Raw genomic sequence first — 13798 nt, 5'->3', positions numbered from 1 at the left:
AGGTATCTACCCCCCAAATTAGAAACATTTATTTGTAAAGATGTATGTACTCCTATGTTCATTATAGCATTACTCATGGAAACACTTGTCCTTCAATGAATAATTGAATTAAGATGTGGTACATACATACAACGGAATACTATTCAGCCAGGAGAAACTAGATGAAATATTGTCATTTGTGACAACATGAATGGATCCTGAGAGTATTATGCTAAGTGAAATAATTCAGACAGAAAAAGACAACCATATGATTTTGCCCATATGTGGGACACATATCAGAAAGTAACAAATGAACAAACAAAACAAAAAAAACCTCGTAGACACAGACAACTATATGGTCATTATCAGAGGGGAAGGGTAGCTGGGGGAGTCTGAAGAGGGTAAAGGGCATCAAATATATAATAACAGAAGGAGACTAGACTTTGGATGGTAAGCACATTATAAAACATATAGATGATGTATTATATAGGATTGTACAGGTGAAACTAATATAATCTTATTAACCAGTCACCCAACAACTTTTTAAAAAGTGTCTGGACACATGAAAGATGAGTAAAAATTAGCAAAGAAAATGTAATGGCAGATCAAGCTACAAAGCTGCTGCCATGCAAATGTTAAAGCCACAATTAATATCTTAGCTTCTTCAAAACATAACTTGGACTAATCATTATAAGTAAAGCAGCAATGGGCTTCAATGGAAAAGAAATCTCGGCTAGAAGGTAGCTGTAAATACTATAAAGAATTGTATCTAAGTGGAAACTGGTTTTACCAGATGCCATTCAAGAAATAGTTTTGGAGAGCTCTGGTCAAGATAGTGGGGTAGGTAAATGCTGTGGTTGCCTCTTCCCATGACCACATTAAAATTACAATGGAATTACAGAAAAATTAACCTAGAGAGCCATCTGAAGATTAGTTGAACATCACTCCTATAACTAAGAACATAAAGAGGCCACGATGAGACTGGTAGGAAGAATGGAGGTGCAAAAAGTTGGCCCTGCACCCAGGTGTGGTGGGGGGATATCTCACCCATGGCGGTCCTGGAAGAGCAAGGGGCCCAACCTCACAATAAGGCTCCCCTGCCCAAGGTTCCAGTGCTGGGAAGAGGAGTCCTCACAAAATCTGGCTGTAAAATCCAGTGGGGATTCTGACTGTCCAGCGAGACAGAAGGCTGCTGGAAACCCAAATGTCTCCTTAAAATACTCACACACAGACTCACTTGCAAGCACTAATGCTGGGGTCCCTCAGAGGGCTGGCAACTCAGGAGGCACCAGAAACATACAAAGAAGGTCTGAGTTATGTGGCTTTGGGGCGAGGACTGGATGGACAGCCACCATTGTCCCTGTGTTGAGCCCTCATCCTGTGTGGCCTACAGGTGTGAGCCTTCTTGCCTGTGTTGAGCCTGCCCCACAAATAGCCAAACCTGAATTTGCATTGGCCTGGTGAACTCTGCTTACTCTATCCTAGTGACTCTCTGGGACCCTGCCCCCAATCAACTCTCAAATTGTTGGAGCCATATTCTTGGCTGGGCAACCAGTCCCACCCTGCTCTCTTAGTAGGAGGCTCTTTCAGCAGCAATCCATAGGCCTCAGCTCTTGCACCTCTACAGGTACTTCAGGTGGTGGAAAACAAGCCTTGGCCCAAGCTGCAATGTTTCTTGAACAAATTTTGGGAGCCTGCAAGCCTGAGGCAGCAGGCAACAGCTGGACTCAGTGTCATCTGAGAAATCTGGGCGTGCACTAACCTGGGGAGTGCCACACATACCCTACCCTGGTAACTTCTCGGGACCCGCCTCACCCAACTCAGGTACTACCTGGAACTTCTTCAACTACTGAGCCTTCTGGGTAGCTAGTAGGGATCCTCAGACCTTGGAGTGCCCTGGACACTTTGCTGAGCTGTCTGTCCCAGGCCGCAAGTGCTGGTGACAGCTGACCTCAGTTTGCCATGTGGCCTTTCTTGCATACCTCCATGTCCAGCACAGGCAGTGACCAACCTTGGATAGCTTTGTAGCTCCTAGTAGGTAGCCTCGGGCAGTCACAGGTAGCAGCTGACCTTGGCCTGCATGGAAGCCCCTCAAAAGGGGCCCCCAAAACAATAAATGCAGATGCTGGCATCAGACCACAAAATGCACCACCTAATTAGCCCCACAAGCAGTACACACAAAGGGTGGTCTCAAGAGGCACATGAGTTCACTGGGGTGAATCCCACTCCATGGGGTCATCCCAGATATAGCAGCTCATACTCTGTGGGTATGGCCAGTCCTCACAGCCAGTCAGCTTGAGAGTCAATCCTATCCAATGATGTGCCAACACCAATCAAAGCTTAACTACAACAGGAGAACACAGACAACCCACAAAATGGACACTCCTGGAGCACCTGGCACAGGTGACAAAGGAGACTGTGCCACTGAGTCATAAGGCCACCTGGCCAAGACTGGGAGATGTAGCAGATCTACCCAATGCCTGGAAACAAATATTCAAGGGACATCTTTAAGAGGACAAACAAACAAGCAAACAAACAAACAAACACCATAAATATGAATAAAATGGCAGTTACTATGTACCTATCAATAATCGCTTTAAATGTAAATGAATTAAACGCTCCAATCAAAAGACAAAGGGTAGCCAATTAGATAAGAAAACAAGACCCATACATATTCCATTTACAGGTGACTCACTTCAGATCAAAAGACGCAAAGAGACTGAAAGAGATGGAAAAAATATTTCATGCACATGGAAATGAAAAGAAAGCTGGGATAGCAATACTTGTATTAGACAAAATAGATTTTAAAACAAAGGATATAAAAAGAGTCCCAGAAGGACATTACATAATGATAAAGGGATCAATCCAAAAAGAGGATATAACCTTAGTAAACATCTATGTACCCAATATATAAGCACCTAAATATATAAAGCAAATACCGACTGACATAAATGGAGAGATCAACAGTAATACAATCATAGTAGGGGACTTTAACATCACCTTAATACCAATGGACAGATCTTTCAGAGAAAAAATCAACGAAGTAACAGCAGCCTTAAATGACACACTAAACTAGATTAATTTAATTGATATTTTTAGAGTGTTTCACCCCCCAAGAAGCACAGTATACATTCCTCTTAAGTCCACATGGAACATTTTCAAGACAGACTACAAGTTAGTCCTCAAAAAAAGCCTCAATAAATTTAGTAAGATTGAAATCATATCATGCATCTTCTCTGACCAAAAAGGCATAAAACTAGAAGTGAATTATAAGAAAAAAAATCGAAAAACACACAAATACATGGAAGCTAAATAACATGCGTTAACAATGAGCTCAAGGAAGAAATCAAAAGATACCTTGATACAAATGAAAATGAAAACGCAACAACCAAAAATCTATGGGACACAAAAAAAAGCAGTCCTAAGAGAAAAATTCATAGCAATACAGGCCTCCCTAAAGAAAGAATGAAAATCTCATATAAATAATCTAACTTTATACTTAAGGGAACTAAAAAAAGAAGAGCAAACAAAGCACAAAGTGAGTAGAAGGAAAGAAATAATAAAAATCAGACCAGAAATAAACAAAATAGGATCTAAAACATACAAAAGATCAATGAAACCAAGACCTAGTTCCTTGAAAATATAAACAAAATTGATAAATCCTTAACCAGACTCTACAAGAAGGAGAGAAGGCTCAAATAAATAAAATCAGATGATAGAGAAGTGAGAAATGACACCACAGATATACAAGGATTATTAGAAATTGCTGTGAACAATTATATACCAACAAATTGAACAAACTGGAAGAAATGGACAAATTCCAAGAAACATACAATCTCCCAAATCTGAGTCAAGAAGAAACAGAAAATCTGAACAGACAATTACTACTAATGAAATTGAATCTGTAATTGAAAAACTCATCCTTGACCAGATGACTTCGCAGGTGAATTTTACCAAATATTCAGAAAAGAACTAACATCTATTCTTCACAAATTATTCCAAAATATTCAAGAGAAATGAAGGCTCCCAAGCTCATATTATGAGGCCACTATTACCCTGATTCCCAAACCAGATAAAGACAAAAAAAAAAAAAAAGAAAGAAAATTATAGGCCAATATCCCTAATGAACATAGATGCAAAAATCCTCAACAAAATATTAGCAAATCAAATTCAATGATACAGTAAAAAGATCAAATATCATGGTCAAGTGGATTTATTCCTGGGATGTAAGGTTGGTTCAATATCCACAAATCAATTAATGTGATACAGCACATTCACAAGTTGAAAGATAAAAATTATATGATCATATCAATAGATGCAGCAAGAGCATTTGACAAAATCCAGCATCCATTTATGATAAAAAAAAAATCTCAGCTAAGTGTGAAGAGAAGGTATATACCTCAACATAGTAAATGTGATATATGACAAATACACATTAACATGCTTAGTGGGGAAAAGCTAAAAGCATTTTCCTTAAGATCAGGAATAAAACATGGATGTCCACTCTTACCATTTTTTATTCAACATAGTATTGGAAGTCCTAGCCACAGCAACCAGACTAGAAAAAGAAATGAAAGGCAACTAAATTGGAAAGGAAGAAGTGAAACTATCATTATTTGCAGGTGATATAACACTAAATAGAGAGAACCCTAAAGATTCCACCAAAAAACTATTAGAATTGATAAATGAATTCAGTAAAGTAGCAGAATACAAAATTAATATTCAGAAATCAGTGGCATTTTTACACATCGATAAGGAATTATCAGAAAGAGGAAGTAAAAAAAGAATCTCATTTACAATTACATTCAAAAAAATAAAATACCTGGAAATAAATTTAACCAAGGATGTAAAAGACCTCTATTCGGAAAATTATAAGTTATTGAAGAAAGAAATTGAAGAATATACAAATAAATGGAAGTATATACCATGCTCGTGGATAGGAAAAGTTAACATGGTAAAATGTCCATACTACCCAAAGCAATCTATAGGTTCAATGCAATCCCTATCAAAATACCAGTGGTATTTTTCACTGAAATAGGGCAAATAATCCAAAAATTTATATGCAACCATAAGAGACCCAGAATAGCTCTTTCGATCTTAAGAATAAAGTTGGAGGTATCACACTGCCTGATATCAAACTATATTACAAGACGACAGTAATCAAAATAGCATGGTACTGGTATAAAAACAGACACATAAATCAATGTAGCAGAATAGAAATCCCAGAAAGAAATCCACAAGCATATAGTTCTTTAATATATGACAAAGAGGTAAGAATATACAATGGGGTAAAGACAGTCTATTCAATAAATGGTGTTGGGAAAACTCGACAGACACTTGCAGAAAAATGAAACTGGACCCCTTTCTTACACCATATACAAGAATAAACAAAATTCAACTTTAAATTCAGTTGGTATTACATTGCCAACACCTGACAAATGGCCTATTAACAACATCATGGAAACAAGTGGTCATAATGTCTCCATTCCCTATAATGCTAATGTCCATGTAGACTTAAAAACTGTAAATAGTGAGAATCCTGAAAAAACCATCATAACAAATGGACAATATGTACAAATTTAGGATGGGTTTGTATGGTTAACTCCTAGATATGGATATTTAAGTTGTTCAGCTCCTTTATCTTGGGAACAATAAAACCATTCTCAACTACAGTTTCCTAGTAGCACTAGAATGTTACAGGAAATACCTACCATCAATGTAATTCTGTTATAAACTTAAAAGGTTCTGATTGGTTTGGGACAGACTGGGATAGAAGACCTGGAATTTATTGGGTAGCTCTTCATGGAATGCAGTGGCTGTGTGGTAGAAATCTCTCTTTGGAAACCCCGAGGTTGAGTAGGGAGAAATACTCTTGCACATCCATAGGCTAAAGGATGTATTTGTCCTCTATTACTAACCTCCTTTTTAGGAAGTACTGTGGACTCGGTTTTCCATTGGTATGCTTGTTTAGCAGATATTTTTACACCTTCCTTAGAAATTAAAGATATTATTGGTCATATGGAAACTTTAATTAAGTTCACTCAAGCAGCCCTCGATGACAGTCAACTGAGTTTAACTTAAATAAATACTGAAATGTCTTCAATGAGAAAAGCTGTCTTACAAAATTGGATAGAATTAGATATTATCACTGCATCTCAAGCTGTTTTGTTTATATACCTGATGAATCCACAAATGTGACCTCTCTTTTGGGACATGTGCAGAAACCAATAAAATCCCTGAGTAACCCCACTCCAGCTCTTGGGGTTCCTGGGACACTTAGATCAAAAATATCATATAGTCTCGAGGTCCAAGATGGCAGTGTAAGTGGACACTGAGCTCACATTCTCACCAGAAAACAAACAAATATACACTTATATTTAGAGCATATCCTCCGGAAAGACAACTGTGAGCCAACTGAATAGCCTTTGCACAAGAAGCAAGAAAGGGACTGAATAAAGAAGGCTAGGGAATCACAAGAGGCCTCTAGGAGCTGAGGGAACAATCCAGGACTAGAGGGACTGGTGAATGCCATTGTTTAGTTTCCCCTGAACTTGGATAGTGGGTGGGGGCTTGATCCAGGTTCTCTGGCTAACCTGTAGGGTGCTGTAGCAGCCACCCTTACTGGAGCTACACCCAGCAGAAACAGGAGATCCCTATAGCATGCATACAAAAGGTCCCTCCACCTGGAGACTGACCCAATATGGTGCTGCTTTGCCCTCCCACTGGGCTGTGCACACAAGGGGCTCCCCAACCCGAAGAGAGTGTGATGCCAACAAATTGCTGAAGTTTCCCACCTACAGGTCTGCCCTGTCCAGAGAAAGTGTGGAGACAGGGAGGTACTACTGTGTGTTCACATGGGGGCCTTCTCTCCAAGAAAGAGTGTGGAGCTAATAAAATGCTGTGGTACGTGTATGCAAGGCTGCCTGGTCTGGAGAAAGTGCAGAGAGTGGGGCACTGCTGAATGTGCATGTACAAACTGAACTAGCTAAGTGCTGAGGTGTGTGAACACAGGCTTGCCCCACCTGCAGAGAGGGCAGAGTTGGTGGAATGTTGAGATGCAAGCACATAAAGCAATCCTGCCCAGACCCAGCTCTTGTGATTCCCCAGCCTTCTCTATGCAGTCCCTTTCTTGCTTCTTGTGCAAAGGCTACAGTTATCTCTCAGGAGATATTCCTCTAAATATAGATGTACATTTGGTATATTCTTGTGAGAAGGTGAGCTCAGTGTCCACCTATACTTGCCATCTGGGACCTCGAGACTATATGATATTTTTTATCTAAGTTTCCCAGGAACCCCAAGAGCCAAACCAACTAAGCAATAATTCTTCTAAGCTATGACCCAGCTCTGATTACAGTTAAAGCAACAGAGCATGTCAAGAGTACATGAAACAGCCCCATCTACACCATGCGACCCCACCCGGATTAGAAGGAAAGGGAAGCATGCACATATGCACCTACCAGGTTAGGCCACAAAATGAGCCTCAGTAAGCTCAAGAAGATTGAAATTATATTGAGTGTATTTTCTGATCACAATAACAAGAAATTAGAAATCAAATACAAAGAAAAAAATGGAAAAAACACAAATATGTGGAGATCAAACAACATGCTTCTAAATAACCAATAGATCAAAGAGGAAATCCAAAAGGATATCAAAAACTACACTGAGACAAATAAAAATGAAATCACCTTATGAAATTTATGGGATGCAGCAAAAGTAGTTACAAGGAGAAAGTTTATAGCTATACAGGCTTATGTCAATAAACAGGAAAAATCTTAAATAAACAATCTAAATTTACAACGAAGGAAACTAGAAAAAAGAGGAACAAACAAAACCCAAAGTAAGTAGAAGGAAAGAAATAATAAAGATCAAAGAGAAAATAAATAAAATAAAAAATAGAAAAGCAACATAAAAGATTAATGAAACAAAGAGCAGGTTCTTTGAAAGGATAAATAAGATTGACACATCTCTAGCAAGACATATCAAGAAGAAGAGAGAACACAAGTGAATAAAAACAGAAATGAAAGAGAAGCGATTACAACCAACACCACAGACACATAAAGGATCATTAAAGAATACTTAGAACAGGTATATGCCACCAAATTTGACAATCTAGAATAAATGAATAAATTTTTAGAAACATATAACCTTCCAGGACTAAATCAAGAAGAAACAGAGAACTGAAAAGAATAATTACTGGCAATGAAATTAAAGCAATGATAAAGAAAACTCCCAACAAACAAGTCCAGGACCAGATGCTTCACAGTTGAATTCTTTTTTTTTTAATGCCAGTTTATTTTTTTTCACACTATATATACATAATTTTTTTAATATTTAATTTTTTTATTTTCCCCCTCCCCCTCACTTCTGGTAACCACCACAGGTGAATTCTATCAAATATTTAAAGAATTATTACCTATCCTTCTGAAAGGTTTCCAAAAATTTGAAGAAGGAAAGCTTCCAAACTTATTCTATGAGGCCAACATTACACTGATACTCAAACCAGACAAAGACTACCAAAAAAGAGAACTTCTGGCCAATATCCCTGATGAACATAGATGTAAAGATTCTCAACAAAATACTAGCAAACCGAATTTAACAGTACATTAAAAAGATTATATACCATGATCAAGTGGGATTTATACCAAGGGTGCAAGGGTGGTTCAACATCTGCAAAACAATGTGATTCATCACATCAACAAAACCAAGGATAAGAATCATATGATTATCTCAATAGATGCCGAAGTAGTATTGGACAAGACTGAACACCTTTTTATGATAAAAACTCTCGAAAAAGTGGGCACAGAAGGACCTTACCTCAATTTGATCAAGGCTATATATGACAAGCCCATAGCTAACATTACACACACACACACACACACACACACACACACACACACACACTCACCCAGAGGAATATTATGCATCAATAAAAAGTAATGAAATCTTGCTATTTTCATTAAGATGGATGAATCCATAGGGTATTATTCTATGTGAAATAAATCAGGCAAAAAAGAACGAATACCATATGATTTCACTATGTGGAATCTAAAAAAAATAAAATGAACAAACAAAACAAAAAGAGACTCAGAAAGAGAACAATGGGATGGTTACAAGAGGGGAAGGAGTGGGGGGGAAAAGGGAAGGGGAATATAGTTGATAATACTGAGATAAGTCTGTATAGTGACAGATGATTACTAGGATTAGTGGGGTGATCACATTGTCAGATATAAAAATGTCAACTCACTATACTGTACACCTGAAACTAATATAACCAATATAGTATTGTATACCAACTATACATAAAGTTTTAAAAAATATTTTTCAAACTGAGATGATTATTTTCTTGGAAATATTTATTATCATTTATAAGATTTATGTATGCTGTACTAACACTAAAAACCAAGGCATGTGTCAGTTCGTGCTGTGATACTGAGTGTAATTATCCTTTAATTGAATATGACATGTAAAAATAATCAGTCCTTTCCTAATGCTTTACCCTAACATTGGCACAAATATTGGCTAGTTATAAGACCCATAGATGGAAAGTGTGTCTCTAATCGATATGCCCCCTTTGAGTGATATGACTGACCCAGGGAAGGCCTTGTTGCCACCCTGACAATGTTTATTATGTTTTCCGAAAGAAAAATAGGGGGAAATTAGGAAAGAGTGAAGATAGAGAATATATAAAATGAAGTCACTTTAACCAAGCTGCTAAAATTATTAACATTTTGAAGGTTGAGGCATGAGGAAAGACTATTCTTGTAACTAGCCTAGGAACTTAACTTTTTTTTGAACTTTCCATTCTTGTGTCAATGTGTCAATATACATCTAGACCTCCAGAAAACCCTCCAATTACCCACTGAATGACTGACACCACTGGATGTGACTAGACTTCCTGGTGCTCATCTTCAGGACCACTTGGCATCCGCCATCCTCCCTGCCTGTCAACTGACTGACAACTATCCTGGACAAATCCTAGGGCTAAGAATGTTGGGCTGAAAATTCTCAAGAATGTACTTTTTACTTTAAGAACTTTTAACTCTTCTTTCTTCTTTGGAACACTTATAGGTTTTTGCCAAACCGTGTTTCCAGTTTACAAAGTCTAAGATCTTGACTAAATCTCTATCGTTTATTTCTAACAAAGCTTCCAGACTCTTTGAGTTCCTTTGACAATAGTAAGATAACTGAAGAAGGCATATTACTATTTAACATCACAAAATTAATACCCAATAAAACACAGGTGGAAATGTAAAAAATATTTTTAAATCCTTTAAAAGTATAAGAAAATAATGAATGTTTTAATAATCTTGAGATAAGGAAAAACGTTTCAAAAAAATGATACCCACTCACGCCTGCACTAAAATAAATTGCAGAAGGTATTAGAGAAAAACACGTTTATCACCTTGAAACAAGGGAGGCCTTCCTATCAAAGAAGGGACACAGTCTCCAAGGAGGCTAAGGGCGCTGATGGGGGGGCTCCGCGTCCAGCACGGGCAGCTTCGGCCCCGACACGCTCGGCCCCGCCCACAGCTTGGTCCCTGGAGGGCCGCACTCACCAGCCTTCACATACAAAGGGCGCCCGGGACAGATCCGCCCCCTGACACCGCTTCCACCACTGTTGCCGCCGCCAGTCCAAACTGAGGCGGGAGAGGGTGAGTGCCCCAAAGCCAGAGCCAATGACGCCCAGTGACTGGACTCGTGAGGCTGTACCAGCCCTCGGCCTCAAGTGCGTTCCAAAGAAAACCCTGCAATGGCGACTGCGTCGCGCTGGCTTTGGCTCGCCAATGCGCATGCGCCAGTGACGCCCTGGGCGGACCGCTTCCCACCTGCCCCGGAACTCCTAGCGCTCTCCCTTGTCTACTTCTCACCAGGACTCGCTAACCCGGGGAGACCCGGGTCTCCGTCCCTGGCCCTCGCAGAATTTCGTTCAGCGAGGGCCCAGAAGATGGGGGCGAGGACCCGCCCATAACTCCTGCCAGTCAGAAACTTTGGACTACCCAGCTCCCTCGCGGTGTCGCTGCTTCGTCCCCAAGGCTACAAACGCAAGCCGTTGTTCTCCTCAGTCTTGGAATACCGCCTCAATCCCCCACCCCTTGTTATATTGACGAAACATAAAATATAATAATGGTTGAATGCATTTTTTTTTTTTTTTGGTAATACAAGTCTACTGATGAGAACAGTGAAATTCCTTAAATGGGGATAACATTTTGCTTATTTGGGATTCAAAGGTAACTCATCAGTAAAACGGATTGGGAAGATTCGTCTGTTACTGCTAGTCTGTAATGAAATCTTACATATTTCCATCTTTTAAACTTTTCAGGTACTGCATATAATTTAAATTGAGCATAGTTATTGTTTGGAAGGCATTTATAGAACTCCATTATAGTTTCTTGATATTTGCCTTTAGCATGTGAATAAATAGCAGATTAATCACTTCTAAACGAAGATTAAGTAACAACTCTTCAACTGCGCACTACAAGGATTTTGAAACACAGAACTGTCGTTTGCACTTCCACAGAGGTCTGAAAATGCTACTGGAACAATAGCACTTGGAAAATATACCCTCTGCTGATTTTGCATGAGGATAGGGATCTTCTTGCTTTAACTTTTGACAGCACTGCAAGCGTATAAAGCAGCTTCACATTACTTGTGATTCAAACAATGTTGTCATAAAATGACGTTCCTGTAGTACAAGTTATATACTATAAGCTCTCTTTTACCTTGTAATTTTAGGTTGAATTCATTAAGATACATTATAAAATTTGCGACAAAAGCTAATTTCCAAAGTGATTGAAGGCAGTTCTTCCCATTTAGAAAAATTTAAATCTCAGTCCTAAGGTCAAATCTTAAAACTTTACCACTGTCAATCCATCAAACTGCTATGTGATAGAACACATCAGTATATTTAATTTCTATTTTTGACAAAGATTCTTGAAACTAACTGGTTAAGTTTATATTACTGGTTAAGTTTATATCATGTTGATATTACTGGTTCAATAACCCATGGTACAGTCAAATATTTTCCACGAAGTACTTGCTTAGCAAATTCCACTTCATGTAGTAATAAATTCTGGTTTTCTCAATTTCTTTGAAAATATATTCTCCTGAAGTTGTACACAGACTATTTATAAAAGCTAATTCTTCAGTCACTGCAAAATTGGCATTGACTCCTGAATAAACAAACAATTGAACAGTATCCATAACATGTTGAGTCATCAGGAGACAAGCAAACTTACTTTAGTTGCAGACTGATTTCCACTTTTTATCTTTATGAAGAAATTCCAATGTGATAATACATTTCATTTCGAATTTTCTAATTTTTCTGACCATTGCTTTCTGACACAGTTATTATAGTAATATCTGGCCTGTATTGAGCTTGCCTATAGGATTCAAGATGAATAGATGGTTTGGTAGTTTTCTTGTAGGTTACAATTAACGAACTAGTTAGTTCTGAAAGGCAAAAATCCAGTTACAGTGTCATTCACCTGAGTCCTCTGTTCAGAGATTTGCAAAGCCAAAGTTATGATGCCAGCAGGGCTATGTTTTATTCCGATACCTCTGGGGATGAATATACTTCCAGTCTCATTCAAGTTGTTGACTGAATCCAGTTACTTGTGGTTGTAGGACCAAGGTCTCCATTTCTTTGCTGTCTGTCATCATGAGTGAGTCTTTGCCCCTAGAGGCTGCCTGTATTCCTTCTCCTGTTTTCCATGTGGCTCCCCTCAAGCAGTGGGGGGTTGAGTCCCTTTGACTCTCTCTGACTGCCTCTTCTGTTGCATCTCACCAAGCCAGTTCTGGTGTTGTGAAAAGACCAGGGCAATTTATGGTTTCTAAAGGAGGATGGGGTGGAGACTCAGATTTTTGATCTAGAAGTCTCACACCAAGATAGGAATCAAAGAAAAAACCCCAAGTTACTTGCAGCAGTGAGCACAAACAAAAATCATGCCTACAGGGTGTGGGGAAGGCTGTAAAATCAAGAGTTAACATTTCTTGTTGTTTTTCAATTTGAAATCCTGGAGTTTCTTGTCTTATTCCTGTTAAGCTTCAAGTTCTTTAGAGGCCGAGGCTGGGACTTGGTACTGATGTCTGCTACGAAGCTGGGAATAGCATAATCAGCCTTGGAAGGTGATTGTGAAAAAAATGAATAAAAATACACATTTCCAGATAATCAGGCAAAATGATGTAGATGATAGAAGCTTTGCTCATTCCATCATGCAGACCACATCAAAATTGAGAAAGGAACACAGAGCCAGGAGTCACCTGGAGGTCTAGATGAACAGAAGCCCTACAACCCGGGATGGAAACAGCTGGTGGCACGAAGGTGCAAAAATGTAAGCCTGCCTGGTCCCTAGCGGTTGAGTGGGACAGAGGCTGCATCAGCATCAGCCGGCAAATGCAGAAGCCTCTTAAAGGGGCTGTGTCCATAACTGGACTTTGGTGGACCTGCTCGTTCTGAGCACCCAGCACTGGGTCAGCTGCTCAGGGGTCACCAGGACTTATAGGGAGACACTGAGTTGTTGGAGTGAGGGCGAAGGCGAGGATTTCTACTGGGCAGAAGTACTGATGGTATCCTTTGCTCCTCAGTTGAGCCCTGCCCCATCCCAGTGTGCAGAACTCAGCACTGCCATACCTGAGACGTCATCAAACTGGATAACAAATGTCACTCTCCTCAGAGGATTCCCTGAAATTCTATCTCCCCCACTCATGCCCCATCCAAGCCACATCCAGCTGTGTCCTTGACAAGTCCTTTGCCATTTGCTGAGCAGTGCCAAGACTCACACAGGTGGCAGGTGGCCTCGGTTTCTGGTGTGGCTTCTTG

General features: G+C 39.3%; 1 protein-coding gene across 8 annotated transcripts in view; it reads right to left on the bottom strand.

Moving 5' to 3' along the window:
- ZNF713 (zinc finger protein 713) overlaps positions 1 to 10751 on the bottom strand; it is a 106093-nt gene extending 95342 nt beyond the window's left edge. For all 8 annotated transcript variants that reach the window (XM_036226310.1, XM_036226314.1, XM_016138558.2 and 5 more), the window contains exon 1: positions 10536 to 10751. The gene's annotated coding sequence lies outside the window, so the exon portion shown is untranslated. The remainder of the gene's footprint in view (positions 1 to 10535) is intronic.
- Between the last annotated feature and the right edge of the window lie 3047 nt (positions 10752 to 13798).

The sequence above is a fragment of the Rousettus aegyptiacus genome, unplaced genomic scaffold (genome assembly GCF_014176215.1).
Source record: "Rousettus aegyptiacus isolate mRouAeg1 unplaced genomic scaffold, mRouAeg1.p scaffold_m13_p_8, whole genome shotgun sequence".
In the NCBI taxonomy this organism is placed as follows: Eukaryota; Metazoa; Chordata; class Mammalia; order Chiroptera; family Pteropodidae; genus Rousettus; species Rousettus aegyptiacus.
The sequence above is the reverse complement of the archived record's forward strand: the minus strand, read 5'-3'. Positions and strand labels throughout refer to the sequence as shown.